Source organism: Oreochromis aureus, linkage group 3 (genome assembly GCF_013358895.1).
Source record: "Oreochromis aureus strain Israel breed Guangdong linkage group 3, ZZ_aureus, whole genome shotgun sequence".
NCBI lineage: Eukaryota > Metazoa > Chordata > Actinopteri > Cichliformes > Cichlidae > Oreochromis > Oreochromis aureus.
This window is the reverse complement of record NC_052944.1, coordinates 73,650,052-73,664,498: the sequence shown is the minus strand read 5'-3', so window position 1 is coordinate 73,664,498 and position 14,447 is coordinate 73,650,052. Positions and strand designations below refer to the sequence as shown.

Below are 14,447 nucleotides of genomic sequence, written 5' to 3'. Positions count from 1 at the left end.
GGAACTGATCTCCCAGGCCATTGTTCCATCAGTGGGCTGGTGTCAGTCATTATGCAAATGTACTGTTTATAAGATTTGGGGAAACCTGCAGTCAGCTGAGACTGAAGAAGTCACTTGGATGAGTGACGAAACGTTTCTCCCACAAAACGCTACGTCCAGATGAACAGATTCAACTTTTTGGAGATTTACTTTCCTGGATGATTGAGAATGCATCAAGACCTTTCTCTAGATAATTTTATATTACTGAACAGCCATTCTTAGTCTATACTTTGCATTTTAGCATAGAGCTCTAGAAATATTTAGGTGCTATTTCTTAATTTTTTACTTCCTAATATTCCATTATGGTAGAATATAGGAATGCTTGCTGTATTTGAAAGCATAAATCCGGCCACAGTCTGGATGAGATACGAGGGAGGGCAAAGTGTGGCTTATGAACATCCCATCATTTGCAGGACTCAATCTACATGTTCAGTGTGTTTATTTACAACAATCCACAAAGTAAACATTAGTGAAAGTCCAAATTCCAACAGTATAATTTCTCCACACAATCACTCTTTTAAAACACTTCTCAAAGAGGCAGACAAACCAGTCACACAGGCAGAGAAGCGAGGCTTTCATTAACTTATTTATAGTTTTTCAGTCATCCAGCAAAGACTGAAGATGAGCCACCACCTTAAGCAGTTGCTTCCAAACAGGGACATTAAGGACAGGTGTTTGATCGCTCATATGACCATTGAGACCGAGGGTGGGAAGCCCTGTTTCTGCACAAAAACAAACACATGCACAAACATGTACAGATGGAAGATTGGAGCGATTGAATGCTTAACATGTTAACATAAATATTTGTGAATGCCTGATCAGTATTAAACCTAACTTCATGCTTCACCTTTATAAGCATGTAACCAACAAGCTGCTTACACAGCAGTAAGCCTACCACATGAGTCTGATTCAACTCATGTTCTTAAACTACATTTTATAACCACATTTGACATAAAAAGCTTCATTTGTTATCTCGGCTGAATAAGACATTATTAATGAGGGTTTGTGGATTTCTTCGAAACACTGAGTGTTTCATGTGGTCAAAAAACAAACATGTTGAAAACATTGGTGATGAATGTCAGATGCTTGGTGGATGTTAATTTTCTCTTATGGTTTCTTAACCATAAAACACGTACAGAAGACCATGACTGAGTTTGACTTGGAGATAAACTCATTATCATGATTATCATCAGTTAGCCAACAGCCTTGGTTATAGTTTGGAGAAGCAACAGCTTTTGAAACATTGTTCAAAACTGAAGGTCACACATTATTTCACAAGACTTGTGAATTTCAAAACACCAGAAAACACACATCTTAAATGAAGAGAGGGTGTCACTTCACTGTCACTTCACCTCTCTTTTGGACTTTCTTGCTCCGTATGGTTCACTTCATGCATTTACACTGATCTACCATCACTACCTCTACTCCTTGCATTTTCACTGTCATACCTATCTTCCGCTCCTTCACACATGTATTCTGTCTACTCTCACTATAGATCACAATTGTGGCTGGATTCATTTCTCTTTTTTTCTTAAACGGGAAGAAAAAATGGAAAATACAAAAGTATCAAAAAATTGTGTGTATAAAATAAACTTTAACAAATGTATAACCTATACAAACTATAACACAACAACGAAGTAATCTCGAAACTAAATATTGGCCAGCCCAGGAATACAGAAGCTGCAGTACTAGGATATAACACAAAAACATTAAACAGGCTACAAGAATGATACTAAGAAATGACAAGACAACAAGCTGACTACCCTGTTCACCAAAGAGACAAGGAACAAAACCTAAACATAAAACATTTTCACCACCCCAGAAGGTCAACGCACAAAACTCAAAAGTAGGGTCCAAAACCCAGGGATCCTAACCTGACATCCACTCATCCATTTTCTTCTGCTTATCCAGAGCCAGGTCATGGGAGCAGCAGCCTACACAGAGAAGCCCCTACGTCCCTTTCCCTGGCTACTTTCTGTAGCCTCTCAATGGGAACACCAAAGCATCATGCCTTTAATATGATGCTTATTATTATTTTGTTACAAAACATATAAAATCCTAATTAAACACATGAAATATCATGTAGTTATACTCTGTGGAGACACTTTGTCAACTAGTCGGTTTAAAGTTAAGTGGGCAGCCAAAAGAAGAAGTAGTCAGTATGAGGAAATTATTTTGATGAAGAAATAAATAGGTGCAGTGAAAGTCTGTCCAGCATGAATCACATGATACACGTGTCGGTTTTTTCAATGTTAATTCCTATTTTTGAAGCGTCAAACAAACAGTATATAAGCACTGATCTTACTGCTGTTTAGCACCTTCTCACTGGACGGCTGAAGCTATCGGTCGGTGCTGAAATGAAATCTACTCTACAAATATTCTACATATTCTCCAGAAGGTCTGCAACAAAATCTGTTCTATCCTATTTTTTAATGATGTCTTGATGTCTTCTGTTTTTCACAGAGATATTAAAGATCACCATGAGGCTGCTGACCGTGTTTGTGTTTCTTTGTGTAATGATCCCTCTGATCATTACTGCTCGTGAGTATTAAAGTTTATTGTACATAATGTGTGTGTATGTCTGTATGTATTCATAAAAATAACAGTACAATATAATAAATGGAAATTTAACAATCAAAGTCAAGATCTGATTTTCTAATATAATTTTAACTTTTAAATTTAAATTTTTATTCCAGAAAAATCGGGCAGCAGTGGGGCAGAGAATAATCCACAAGGTTGGTCAACAGTTTAAAAACTCACACTAAAATAATCACAGCTCTGTTTCGCTGAACGGAACAGCAACACATCAATGTGCTACAAAGTTTGTTGTACAAATGTTGTGTTATTTCAATATTATGCATTATAATGGAAAATTAAATCTAAAATTATGTGTTTAATATCGTAAAATATTCAATTAAATGTATACATTTGAAAATTCATTGTGTGTCCATAGAATAAAAAAAAGAAAGAACACCATGCAAATACAAAAAATATTACAAAATGTTTTCACAGATACAGAAAATTCATAAATTTTTACTATAGTGTAATTTGCTTGTCTTCAGAAGAGCAAGCTGTTGACAAGAGGATCCTGTGGTATTGGCGCAAAACTTATCGTTGCGTTAAATGGCGATGGGTATGGAGAAAGCGATGGGGGTAAAACTATGATTTTGATTTACCACTTTCTTTCTTTCTCTTAATATTTAATAACAATATCCATTCTTTATCAAATTAACACAAAATACACATTTGTATAGTGCTGTCAAGGTATACAGGTTATTTTGTTGATGCAACATACTGAATATTTCCCTCAGTATACATGTCTTGTGGTTTCAGTTAATATTGTTTTCTTTGTGTGTGTAAACAGGAAAGACGTGAACGAATAATATATATACGCTCACCACTGATACCGATTTTGTCTGGCTCTGAAAAAGAAGATGATTCCTGGTCTTCCATGAAAATGGTCCATCAGACAGAGAAGCAAATACTTTCATCCAACTCCCTGAACTATCAGTTTCCCCTTTTACATCTTTACTTATTTTCTTTCGCTGTATTGCTGCATAAAGAATGAAGCAACAAGTGACACAAACTGGAGTCGACCGGACTGTCTCTTTTAATAACAAAAACTATTCATTTCTGTTCTTATTATCTTCATCATTAAACTCTTAAGCATTAAATGAAATTGGTCTCTGAGTCTTTGTCACATGTCACCTTTTTTATTGGTCTAAACCCAAACACCAAATTTGTTTTTCATCTATCTTCGTTTTAAAATACCTAAATAGAAAATAACAAGTCTGACCTGCTAATATCTGACTGAGCTCAAAGCATTTACTAAGATCCTAAACAATAACCTGAAAAAGTATTAATATTAAGTTGGTCTAATGATAATTTCCAGAATTGATCTCAGCTACTGTTTGATATGCGAGTAAACAAAGCAGATGATAAAAGAAAAGGACTCATAAAATACCTTTTCAAAAGGACACATTTTATTTTTGTCTTCATTGATACAAATACATTGTTGTCATATTTGACAACAATAAGAAGAACAGTGGTTTTCCTCCCAACTTTTGACCAATCACCTTAGTTTCCTGTTTATCACACATAAAAAAAGCATTACAGTGGTAACTAGTGTTGTTTTTTATGAGAGTAGACAAATATGCTTGAATTAAAAGTTTTCACAATTTATTATCAAATGGTTAGAATTTCAGATTATTTTACACAACTCCATGGAGCTCTTTCTCTCTGGCTCAGAGACAAAGGCTGCTGTGCCTCAGCAGTAAATGCATATAAAATGAGGGCGATTTAGACTTGTAGTCAAGACCACCTTAACCAAGACCAAGACAAAGTCGAGACGAGACCAAGACCGAGACAAAAAAGTCTTTAAACTGCAGCCAGATGCTGCTTCGTTTACGGGTGTCAGGCATATTTATGTGTTTTTGCGATACACTTCCACAGCCCTCCTCACCGCTGTCTACTGTCTCACTCACTTACTGAGAGGACAGACACACGCTCCACTTGACTGTCGCGTCGCTCACCCTCTCTATTTTTCACATAATGATATTATCCTATATCCTCGCATGTGATTGGCCACAAAATGGAGGGATTGGAGCATAGCTGAGCCACTGTGTGAGAGCTGAGCAGCGAAAGGAAATTAAGTGAGGAGCCGGATCTCGCTCAGTGGGAGTCGACTCTTCTGATTCACTACAAAGCACTCTCTAAGCACGGCTCTTAGAGCTGATGCTTTTGCGCATGACACATTATCGAACGTTACGTTGTGGGTCATGGATACTGTTGACTCCAAATCTCCCGACCACCATGTCGATCTGAGACAGCAAGACCGAGGGATCCGAGACCAAGACAAGACCAAGACCACGTAAAAGTGGTCTTGAGACATCCACCTCTGGGGCGATCATGACCTGATCAAATCTGCTGCCTTCAGAGTGTGAGCCACCGAGACACAGTCAGAGACACAGCCCTGATCAGCAGTGATTGCCCTAAATATGAAGTCTTAGTCAGTTTGAAAGAGATATTTATGTGCACACTTGTTTGATTGCCATAATATTCTGGACCCTCCTTTTGACACTTTGCTATTTTTAAAAATATTTTCAGTTTGTCCCAATGACTACATCCTCCCTGTACAGTAATGTGTAAAATAAATTACACCCTATTTCACTTGTTACCATGTATCCGTTCAATTCAGTGTTTTTCACAGAGTGCCAAATCACAAAAACAGCCACCTCAGGGTGCCTTATATTGTATGCTTCAGAAGCTCATGAGACATCCTAGTCACATGTGTGAATGCCTAAAACTGGTTCTTTTCCATAGACCTCAGTCATACAGGGCACCAGCTTCACTGACGAAACACAAAATCAACTATGTGAATGTTTTATTTGTTCATTCATTCTGCTCGGGCTATTTGTTGTATTTAACATTTTACACATGTACCTGTCTGACAACAACAATAACCTCTGCTTAGTGTTAATGTGAAACATTAATACATGAATGAGTTTTAAAATAAATCAAGATACAAAACCATTACTTTGACCTTTAATAAATACATTGTATCCTGCCATCATGAAGTTGTTATTTTAGTGTTTCAAAATAGCTTGTACCTTTCTCTAGATATCTCCAAAAAGTTGATTCTGTTTCATCTGGACGTAGCATTTTGTGGGAGAAACGTTTCATCACTCATCCAAGTGACTTCTTCAGGCTCAGCTGACTGCAGGTTTCCCCAAATCTTATAAACAGTACATTTGCATAAGGACTGAAACCAGCCCACTGAAGGAACAATGGGCTGTTGGTTCAATTCCTTAATTATAATTATGCAAATTCTCATGACCATTGATCAAAAACCACTGACCAAAACCCACTGATCAAAGAACACTGATCCCGGTCACGGAAACGTTGGAGGTAGTCCGTAAGAGATTACAGGATGACACCACTCTCAGCATCGACCAAGTGTGTTTGCTTTTGGAACTGTGTCTTCAGTCCATCTACTTCACATACAAGGGTCAGTTCTGCAGGCAGAAACATGGGTGTGCCATGGGCTCCCCAGTTTCACCCATTGTGGCCAATTTGTACATGGAAGAAGTGGAAAAGAGGGCTTTGCTATCCTACCCTGGAACACCACCAAGCCATTGGTTCAGATATGTGGATGACACCTGGTTGAAAATCAAATCTCAGGACGTACCACAATTCACGGATCACGTTAACTCGGCGGACCGACACATCAAATTCACCAGGGAGGATATGAAAAGTGGCAGGTTAGCCTTCTTAGACTGTGAGATTTCCATCAGTAATGGGGGACATCTAAAAGCTGACGTGTACCGTAAATCTATGCATACGGATCAGTATCTAAGGTTTGACTCTCATCATTCACTGGAGCACAAACTGGGTGTCATCAGGACACTACAACACAGAGCGAACACCATCCCCACTGACACAGCAGCCAGGGAGGCAGAAGAACAGCACATCAAGAAGGCCCTGAGTAAATGTGGTTATCCCAGCTGGACTTCTGTCAAAGCTGGAAAGACACCTAAAGAAAGCTCCAGCCGATCCAGAAGAGAAGGACAACCGCTGCCCAAGCGAAAACCTGTAGTGATCCCATATGTGTCAGGAGTATCGGAGCAGTTGAGAAGCATTTTTTCTAAAAACTGGGTCTCTGCAGCTTTTAAACCCCAAAATACGCTGCGCCAAAAACTGGTCCACCCCAAGGATCGGGTCCCCCGACACAAACAGAGTAACATAGTGTACGCTGTTAAGTGCCAGGAGGATTGCCAGGATTTATACATCGGGGAAACCAAACAACCTCTAGCGAAGCGGATGGCACAACACAGAAGAGCAACCTCATCAGGCCAGGACTCTGCAGTCTATTCACACCTACAGGCCAGTGGACACTCTTTCAATGATGAGGATGTACACATCCTGGACAGGGAGGAACGCTGGTTTGAGCGCAGAGTCAAGGAGGCCATTTACATGAAAAGGGAAAGACCATCTCTGAATCGAGGAGGGGGCCTAAGGGTACATCTGTCACCATCTTACAACGCTGTGATTGCAGCCATTCCCCAACTCTCTGTGAATGGTACTTATGGCCATCGATAGGGATGGGTACCGGTATCCGGTGCCATTATGGCATTATGGTTCTGACATAAACGGTAGTAACCAGACGGAAAAGCAGCGCACATTTTGGTGCTTTATTTCGGTGCTTTTTTTTCCCTGAGATGTCATACACCTTGGATTCTAGCCAATCATTTTACCTTTGCAAGCGTAGTAGGCGGGCCCAGGTACGTACATTCTTTTAGAGCAGAGCTACAGATTAAAAATGCCCAAGGCGAAGCGGTCAAAAGTCTGGCTGTACTTCACAGCAAAAGATGCAAACTCAGCAGCCAGCAACAAGTGCTTTAAGCTGATACTGTGCAAAGGAGGTAACTCCTCGAATCTGATGAAACACCTGGCGACGTTTAACGTTTTTTAAAAGTCGAGAAATGCGCCGTATTTGATAGCTTGCCCAAATAGCCCACCTCACACCGTGCACATCTACTGCGGGTGTGGTGCCTGTTATCGGACCCGGAGTTAGCAACATACCCCAAGAACCCGAAGAGTAGAGTCCTGGCCCCTAGCCCTGCCAGTGTAGCAGAAATGATGACGGATGATGATGGCAGCAGCAGCCGTTCTTCTCTGGGTCAGTAGCTTAATGTTGTTCGTGTGTAATTTACATTGAGTAGCCTAACAGCGTTATTAAATTAATGCATGTAAGGTGAACTAGCAAACACCGTCGTAGTTACATGGGGCTGTCTTCTTGTTTGATGGCAGATACTCCCTTCACCCTGGCCAAAAAGGCTAAAATGACCAAAGAAAAAGTGGGAAACAGCTAAACATGAGAGGTTTTTGGACAAAGTTTGTGTTTTCCCAGTGCTTCCAGCCAAGAGTGATACCATATATGCCCTGTAGCTGCAGAAAAGGCTAACATTGTTATCTTTTTACAAAAAAACAGCTAAACATGAGAGGTTTTTGGACAAAGTGTATGTTCTTCATTCTTTAAGCACCGGTTCGAGAACCGTTTAAGCACCGGCACCGTTTCAAAAGTACCGGTTTGGTACTGGTATCGGATAAAACCTAAACGATACCCATCCCTAGCCATTGATCAGTGGACTTTGATCAGTGGGTTTTGGTCAGTGGTTGTTGATCAATGGTCATGAGAATTTACATAATTAGATTAAGGAACTGATCTCCCAGCCCATTGTTCCTTCAGTGGGCTGGTTTCAGTCATTATGCAAATGTACTGTTTATAAGGTTTGGGGAAACCTGCAGTCAGCTGAGACTGAAGAAGTCACTTGGATGAGTGACGAAACGTTTCTCCCACAAAATGCTACGTCCAGATGAAACAGAATCAACTTTTTGGAGATTTACTTTCCTGGATGATTGAGAATGCATCAAGACCTTTCTCTAGATAATTTTATATTACTGAACAGCCATTCTTAGTCTATACTTTGCATTTTAGCATAGAGCTCTAGAAATATTTAGGTGCTATTTCTTAATTTTTTACTTCCTAATATTCCATTATGGTAGAATATAGGAATGCTTGCTGTATTTGAAAGCATAAATCCGGCCACAGTTTGGATGAGATACGAGGGAGGTCAAAGTGTGGCTTATGAGCATCCCATCATTTGCAGGACTCAATCTACATGTTCAGTGTGTTTATTTACAACAATCCACAAAGTAAACATTAGTGAAGGTCCAAATTCCAACAGTATAATTTCTCCACACAATCACTCTTTTAAAACACTTCTCAAAGAACCAAACCAGTCACACAGGCAGAGAAGCGAGGCTTTCACTAACTTATTTATAGTTTTTCAGTCATCCAGCAAAGACTGAAGATGAGCCACCACCTTAAGCAGTTGCTTCCAAACAGGGACATCAAGGACAGGTGTGTGATCGCTCATATGACCATGGAGACCGAGGGTGGGAAGCCCTGTTTCTGCACAAAAACAAACACATGCACAAACATGTACAGATGGAAGAGAGGAGCGATTGAATGCTTAACATGTTAACATAAATATTTGTGAATGCCTGATCAGTATTAAACCTAACTTCATGCTTCACCTTTATAAGCATGTAACCAACAAGCTGCTTACACAGCAGTAAGGCTACCACAAAGGAAACTTTTCATAAGTCTGATTTAACTCATGTTCTTAAACTACATTTTATAACCACATTTGACATAAAAAGCTTCATTTGTTATCTCGGCTGAATAAGACATTATTAATGAGGGTTTGTGGATTTCTTCAAAACACTGAGTGTTTCATGTGGTCAAAAGACAAACATGTTGAAAACAATGGTGATGAATGTCAGATGCTTGGTGGATGTTAATTTTCTCTTATGGTTTCTTAACCATAAAACACATACAAATAACCGAAAAGAGCATGACTGAGTTTGACTTGGAGATAAACTCATTATCATGACTATCATCAGTTGGCCAACAGCCTTGGTTATAGTTTGGAGAAGCAACAGCTTTTGAAACATTGTTCAAAACTGAAGGTCACACATTATTTCACAAGACCTGTGAATTTCAAAACACATCAGAAAGCACACATCTTAAATGAAGAGAGGGTGTCACTTCACTGTCACTTCACCTCTCTTTTGGACTTTCTTGCTCTCTATGGTTCACTTCATGCATTTACACTGATCTACCATCACTACCTCTACTCCTTGCATTTTCACTGTCATACCTATCTTCCGCTCCTTCACACATGTATTCTGTCTACTCTCACTATAGATCACAGTTGTGGCTGGATTCATTTCTCTTGTTTTCTTCAACGGGAAGAAAAAATGGAAAATACAAAAGTATCAAAAAATTGTGTGTATAAAATAAACTTTAATAAATGTATAACCTATACAAACTATAACACAACAACTGAGTAATCTTGAAACTAAATATTGGTCAGCCCAGGAATACAGAAGCTGCAGCAGTAGGATATAACTAAAAACATTAAACAGGCTACAGGAATGATACTAACAAATGACGAGACAAGAAGCTGAAAACCCTGTTCACCAAAGACACAAGGAACAAAACCTAAACATAAAACATTTTCACAACCCCAGAAGGTCAACGCACAAAACTCAAAAGTAGGGTCCAAAACCCAGGGATCATAACCTGACATCCACCCATCCATTTTCTTCTGCTTATCCAGAGCCAGGTCATGGGAGCAGCAGCCTACACAGAGAAGCCCCTACGTCCTTTTCCCTGGATACTTTCTGTAGCCTCTCAATGGGAACACCAAAGCATCATGCCTTTAATATGATGCTTATTGTTTTTTTTGGTACAAGACATATAAAATCCTAATTAAACACATGAAATATCATGTAGTTATACTCTGTGGAGACAATGTGTTAACTAGTCGGTTTAAAATTAGGTGGGCAGCCAAAAGGAGAAGTAGTCAGTATGAGGAAATTATTTTGATGAAGAAATAAATAGGTGCAGTGAAAGTCTGTCCAGCATGAATCACATGATACACATGTCAGTTTTTTGAATGTTAATTCCTATTTTTGAAGCGTCAAACAAACAGTATATAAGCACTGATTTTACTGCTGTTTAGCACCTTCTCACTGGAAGGCTGAAGCTATCGGTCGGTGCTGAAATGAAATCTACTCTACAAATATTCTACATATTCTCCAGAAGGTCTGCAACAAAATCTGTTCTATCCTATTTTTTAATGATGTCTTGATGTCTTCTGTTTTTCACAGAGATATTAAAGATCACCATGAGGCTGCTGACCGTGTTTGTGTTTCTTTGTGTAATGGTCCCTCTGATCATTACTGCTCGTGAGTATTAAAGTTTATTGTACATAATGTGTGTGTATGTCTGTATGTATTCATAAAAATAACAGTACAATATAATAAATGGAAATTTAACAATCAAAGTCAAGATCTGATTTTCTAATATAATTTTAACTTTTAAATTTAAATTTTTATTCCAGAAAAATCGGGCAGCAGTGGGGCAGAGAATAATCCACAAGGTTGGTCAACAGTTTAAAAACTCACACTAAAATAATCACAGCTCTGTTTCGCTGAACGGAACAGCAACACATCAATGTGCTACAAAGTTTGTTGTACAAATGTTGTGTTATTTCAATATTATGCATTATAATGGAAAATTAAATCTAAAATTATATGTTTAATATCGTAAAATATTCAATTAAATGTATACATTTGAAAATTCATTGTGTGTCCATAGAATAAAAAAAGAAAGAACACCATGCAAATACAAAAAATATTACAAAATGTTTTCACAGATACAGAAAATTCATAAATTTTTACTAGAGTTTAATTTGCTTGTCTTCAGAAGAGCAAGCTGTTGACAAGAGGATCCTGTGGTATTGGCGCAAAACTTATCGTTGCGTTAGATGGCGATGGGTATGGAGAAAGCGATGGGGGTAAAAACTATGATTTTTGATTTACCACTTTCTTTCTTTCTCTTAATATTTAATAACAATATCCATTCTTTATCAAATTAACACAAAATACACATTTGTATAGTGCTGTCAAGGTATACAGGTTATTTTGTTGATGCAACATACTGAATATTTCCCTCAGTATACATGTCTTGTGGTTTCAGTTAATATTGTTTTCTTTGTGTATGTAAACAGGAAAGACGTGAACGAATAATATATATACGCTCACCACTGATACCGATTTTGTCTGGGTCTGAAAAAGAAGATGATTCCTGGTCTTTCATGAAAATGGTCCATCAGACAGAGAAGCAAATACTTTCATCCAACTCCCTGAACTATCAGTTTCCCCTTTTACATCTTTACTTATTTTCTTTTGCTGTATTGCTGCATAAAGAATGAAGCAACAAGTGACACAAACTGGAGTCGACCGGACTGTCTCTTTTAATAACAAAAACTATTCATTTCTGTTCTTATTATCTTCATCATTAAACTCTTAAGCATTAAATGAAATTGGTCTCTGAGTCTGTCACATGTCACCTTTTTATTGGTCTAAACCCAAACACCAAATTTGTTTTTCATCTATCTTCGTTTTAAAATACCTAAATAGAAAATAACAAGTCTGACCTGCTAATATCTGACTGAGCTCAAAGCATTTACTAAGATCCTAAACAATAACCTGAATAAAGTATTAATATTAAGTTGGTCTAATGATAATTTCCAGAATTGATCTCAGCTACTGTTTGATATGCGAGTAAACAAAGCAGATGATAAAAGAAAAAGGACTCATAAAATACCTTTTCAAAAGGACACATTTTATTTTTGTCTTCATTGATACAAATACATTGTTGTCATATTTGACAACAATAAGGAGAACAGTGGTTTTCCTCCCAACTTTTGACCAATCAACTTAGTTTCCTGTTTATCACACATAATAAAAAGCATTTACTGCTGAGGCACAGCAGCCTTTGTCTCTGAGCCAGAGAGAAAGAGCTCCATGGAGTTGTGTAAAATAATCTGAAATTCTAACCATTTGATAATAAATTGTGAAAACTTTAAATTCAAGCATATTTGTCTACTCTCATAAAAAAACAACACTAGTTACCACTGTAATGCAACTAGCTGGGGGACAAAGTACAGCTATATAAAATGAGGGCGATTTAGACTTGTAGTCAAGACCACCTAAACCAAGACTGAGACCAAGACAGACCGAGACAAAAAAAGTCTTTAAACTGCAGCCAGATGCTGCTTCGTTTACGGGTGTCAGGCATATTTATGTGTTTTTGCGATGCACTCGCACAGCCCTCCTCACCGCTGTCTACTGTCTCACTCACTTACTGAGAGGACAGACGCACGCTCCACTTGACTGTCGCGTCGCTCACCCTCTCTGTTTTTCACACAATGATATTATCCTATATCCTCGCCTGTGATTGGCCACAAAATGGAGGGATTGGAGCATAGCTGAGCCACTGTGTGAGAGCTGAGCAGCGAAAGGAAATTACAGTGGCTTGCAAACGTATTCGGCCCCCTTGAACTTTTCCACATTTTGTCACATTACAGCCACAAACATGAATCAATTTTATTGGAATTCCACGTGAAAGACCAATACAAAGTGGTGTACACGTGAGAAGTGGAACAAAAATCATACATGATTCCAAACATTTTTTACAAATAAATAACTGAAAAGTGGGCCACAGTTAGTCCGGCCACAATGTGGATGAGATACGAGGGAGGTCAAAGTGTGGCTTATGAACATCCCATCATTTGCAGGACTCAATCTACATGTTCAGTGTGTTTATTTACAACAATCCACAAAGTAAACATTAGTGAAGGTCCAAATTCCACACAATCACTCTTTTAAGACACTTCTCAAAGAGGCAGACAAACCAGTCACACAGGCAGCGAAGCGAGGCTTTCACTAACTTATTTATAGTTTTTCAGTCACCACCTTAAGCAGTTGCTTCCAAACAGGGAGATCAAGGACAGGTGTTTGATCGCTCATATGACCATGGAGACCGAGGGTGGGAAGCCCTGTTTCTGCACAAAAACAAACACATGCACAAACATGTACAGATGGAAGAGAGGAGCGATTGAATGCTTAACATGTTAACATAAATATTTGTGAATGCCTGATCAGTATTAAACCTAACTTCATGCTTCACCCTTAAAAGCATGTAACCAACAAGCTGCTTACACAGCAGTAAGCCTACCACATGAGTCTGATTCAACTCATGTTCTTAAACTACATTTTATAACCACATTTGACATTAAAAGCTTCATTTGTTATCTCGGCTGAATAAGACATTATTAATGAGGGTTTGTGGATTTCTTCGAAACACTGAGTGTTTCATGTGGTCAAAAGACAAACATGTTGAAAACAATGGTGATGAATGTCAGATGCTTGGTGGATCTTAATTTTGTCTTATGGTTTCTTAACCATAAAACACATACAGAAGACCATGACTGAGTTTGACTTGGAGATAAACTCATTATCATGACTATCATCAGTTAGCCAACAGCCTCGGTTATAGTTTGGAGAAGTAACAGCTTTTGCAGCTTTTGAAACATTGTTCAAAACTGAAGGTCACACATTATTTCACAAGATTTGTGAATTTCAAAACATATCAGAAAACACACATCTTAAAAGAAGAGAGGGTGTCTGTCTCCTAAATCCAAGTTGGGCCTGACAGCTAAAAGCTCTGCCTCACATGACCTGAGAAGAAGGCAGAAGGCCTGTACTTTCATGGGTGTGGGCCAAGTTATGGAACGACCAAGGCACATGTACCCTATATTCAAGGGTGGTCCCAAGCTGTTTGGTGCCCTGTGCGCCCTCTGCCATGTCACACACACACACACATAAAAGATATTAAGGACTGTACATATTTTATAGTAAAAACTGTTGTCGGAACCATACAGAATTTAACCAGATAAACATTCACACACACATATATATATGGAGACAAA

General features: G+C 38.5%; 2 long non-coding RNA genes across 4 annotated transcripts; both read left to right on the top strand.

The window, feature by feature from the left end:
* The first annotated feature begins 2,330 nt into the window (after nucleotides 1-2,330).
* On the top strand, nucleotides 2,331-3,718 carry LOC120437561. Of its 2 annotated transcripts, none has more exons than XR_005611227.1 (5): nucleotides 2,331-2,384; nucleotides 2,503-2,580; nucleotides 2,736-2,774; nucleotides 3,102-3,192; nucleotides 3,404-3,718. It is a non-coding gene; the product is annotated as an uncharacterized LOC120437561 (long non-coding RNA). The 2 variants fall into 2 exon arrangements; XR_005611228.1 differs by lacking the exon at nucleotides 2,331-2,384 and adding an exon at nucleotides 2,415-2,437.
* Nucleotides 3,719-10,545: 6,827 nt separating this feature from the next.
* Nucleotides 10,546-12,000, top strand: LOC120437563. 2 transcript variants are annotated; one of them, XR_005611231.1, is made up of 5 exons: nucleotides 10,546-10,661; nucleotides 10,780-10,857; nucleotides 11,013-11,051; nucleotides 11,378-11,468; nucleotides 11,682-12,000. It is a non-coding gene; the product is annotated as an uncharacterized LOC120437563 (long non-coding RNA). The 2 variants fall into 2 exon arrangements; XR_005611232.1 differs by lacking the exon at nucleotides 10,546-10,661 and adding an exon at nucleotides 10,690-10,714.
* Nucleotides 12,001-14,447: the final 2,447 nt, after the last annotated feature.